Raw genomic sequence first — 3237 nt, 5'->3', positions numbered from 1 at the left:
TCCCCAGAGGCCACATGGCCCTGACGAGATAGCACGGCCCCTGTCGGTGACCATTTGTCGTGGACTGTCACTCAGGGTGCAGCTTGGGCATGAACCTGGGGTCACAGTGACTCTAGTTTCCGCACCGAGCCTGAGAACGGGTCCAGACACACTGAGGCTGCCACCCGTTTCCCAGCAGAGTGTATTATAACGCGGTCGCGGTGAACTTTCCGGGCGGCAGATCAGAGCGCGCTGCGCAGCGTGTGTAGCTGTGCACGTGCGCGGCTCCCACCGGGATCGACCTGAAGGTTAAACAAACCCGTGACATCCGAAGAGACACACGCACAGCGGGCCGGGAGCAGCAGCTCCCCGGGGCGGGGAAGGGGAGCCATTCCTCGGGCCTGGGGTGGACAAAGGGAGCCTGCGCTTTCGGGGTACACCCTTCGGTGCCTTTTAAATTGTGAACTGTGCGCGCGCGCGTGCTAACTGTAAGGGACGCAGGAGCAGATGCGTGGCAGGACCCACCTCCGCACCCTCTTCCGGCCCGGAGTGTGCGGGAGACTGGTCCGCAGGTCACTGTGCTCCAGGAGGTGAGGCTGTGGTTGCCTCTGTCAGCTGTCTATTGAGTCTCCTCTGCAACCAGCTCTTAGCTGCTTTTAAATACCGAATTGACATGGCTGTCACCAGGATTTGTTGAACATTGAATGAACAAAGACTGTCCTGCTCTGTATAAGAAGGAAGAGAGCTTCCCAGGCAAACTCCTATTCATCCCTTACAGCCCTGGGAGGATCTGTGTCCTGGGCGAGAGCCCGGGCCACCCGAGCACAGCCTCCCTGCCTCCTCCCCTTCCTCGGCTCTTGCCCTCTCCACCTGCTGCGGTGGTCACCTGGCCTCAGGTGGGTTCATGTGTCTGTCCCCTTGCAGGTGGTGACACCCAGCAGGCAGTGCCTTACTTCTGTATCCCCGGAGCTCGGCACAGACGCAGGCACGACGCGGGTGCTGCTCGGTGTCTGTTACATTCGTTAAAAAAAAAAAAAAAAAAAAGCGAGGCTCTTACAGTGCGCGGGCTAAATATAGACGTTCGCTCAGTGCAGCAGCTGGAGTGCACTCCCCCCCTTAGAGGACAGGCACTTGTGTGTGTACTCAACCATAAGACCACCGGGAAGCCAGAGGTGACCGCCGACCCGTGGGCCTCTTCTTTACGTCAGGGGCTTGGGGACAAAGGAACGAGGAGAACGAGAGTTCCCAAGGTCTACCTCTCATCTGCTGGTTTTTATGAAAATAGATCACAAGGAAAGGCTAGAGGATGCTCCCTGGGCTGGCAGCCTGGGTGACCAGGAACCGCGGTCCTGCCCCCCACCGGGGAGACGCAGTCGGAGGTGACGAATTCTGACGCGGCATCAGGCTTGGGCTTTGAAATGACACAGCTCCTCACAGCTATGCCATCCCAGGGGAGCAAGGTGCTCCACCCATGCAGCCTCCGCGTTGACGTTTCTAAATGGGGAAAGCAAAACCCCCTTGGCTGTCAGGGTTCAAGAGAGAGCATCATGGGGCCCGGGGTGACTCGAGAACCACCCACACGCACGTCTTCACAGTAAACCAGCCGGTAGGCTGAGCGGCGTATACCTGCGGTGTTGGGGGAGCAGGTGTGATGTTTTACGTCTCACCAGAATCGGGTTTTTATATTTCCCAACTTTGAAAACTAGAATCACTGTTCAAATGGCAAATGTTCACCACTGAGTTTTGTGGGTTCTTATAAAAATGAACAGAGCTGTCTTAAGTTCGGTGCTTTCTTATGTTGCTTGTTGATTCGGGAGGTGCCCACCGTCTCCCCGAACCCCCACCCCAGGGAGACGGGGTCAGGGGTGGCCTGAGGAGTTGGGTCGGGACGGGGCTTATCTATAGGTAACGGGCTGGACAGTGTGATCCAGAAGTTTGGAGGTGGAGGTGACAGCTCGATGATGGGTCCAGGACTGGCGGGCAGGGGTGGCATCCTGGAGGAAGTGGCATTCCGAGTGACTGTCGAAGTGACAAGACCCTGACCCAGACCGGCTTACACAGGGGGAACAGTGGCCGTGGTGCAGACTCCCCACCAGCCCCACCCGCGGTGCTGGCCCCTTGTCCGAGGCACTCTGCGCCTGGCTCTGCAGGTGGCCTCGGCCTCAGGGTGACTTGCTCTGGCAGAATGGCTGCTGCCTTCCCGGGCTGCCCTTCATCACTCTCCCGAGAGCTGGAAAGGCCACTCCTGAGCCAAGCCCTGTGACCGGGACAGTCTACTAGGGAGGCCACATTGGCCCCGCTGGTGGGGGAGGGGGCAACTGTGACCAGCCAGGCTCCCCCTGGAGCTGGGGGAGTCCACCTCCCTGAAGCACCTGGGGGGCTGCAGGGGCCTAAACGAAAGGAGAGCGCTGCAGTCGGGTGGTGCGGGCGCAGCGCGGGCGTCCAGGGGTGCGCATCAGCGCTGGGGGGAGAACCCCAGGCGAGCAGGTCACCGGGCAGGGAGGCCGGCCCGGCGCCCCTGGAGCCCGGGTGGGCAGAAGGGGAGCGGGGTACGCAGGGCCGGCGGGGTCGAGGAGCTGGTCACGCCCCGCGGGGCGGGCTCCCTGGGGGCGGTGACATGGCCGATGCAGGTGCGTGGCCGGCGGTGTAGCGCGGGCGGGCGGTCCGCGGAGCCGCATGTGGACAAAGCGGCGTGTGCGCGCGCGCGAGGCGCTCCCTGCTCACTGCGTGTCTGAGGTGGGACGCGGCCAGACGCCGCCGTCGGGATGAAGCTTCCGGAAGCACTCGGAGTGGCCGGTGGCGCTGCAGGCGGGAGCGGAGTTTCCCACGACGCGCGGCAGAGGCGGCCGAGGGCGGCGGGGCATCCTCGCCACCGCGTCCAGCGCTGCGCTCACCCAGCCTCTCTCTCAGCGTCTGCCACTGAGAAAGATGACCCTGCTCGCCCCGCACCCAGGGCGTCAGTGTCCCTCCCAAATGGGGACCGCCTTTCCCAAGACAGGACGGTGATGATGTGGCAGCCGCCTCGCGGCTCCTTAGCCACCGCGATGAGCCTCCTGTCCCCTCTGTGGCCCCAGGATCGGGGGTCCCAGCCCCTTCCTCACCCACATGTGTCCTCTTGTGTGACTGTTCCCACAGCTTCCACTCCAAGGTGGTCCCACTGGGACAACGTCCCCTGGGCACATGGTCCCCACAGGGGCGCAGGTGGTGCCCAGATGCCCCTGCTGGCAGGCATTGATGTCCTGGCCTGTGAGTGCTGGT

The sequence above is a fragment of the Pteropus vampyrus genome, unplaced genomic scaffold (assembly GCF_000151845.1).
Source record: "Pteropus vampyrus isolate Shadow unplaced genomic scaffold, Pvam_2.0 Scaffold567, whole genome shotgun sequence".
In the NCBI taxonomy this organism is placed as follows: domain Eukaryota; kingdom Metazoa; phylum Chordata; class Mammalia; order Chiroptera; family Pteropodidae; genus Pteropus; species Pteropus vampyrus.
Note: the sequence above shows the minus strand (reverse complement) of the source record.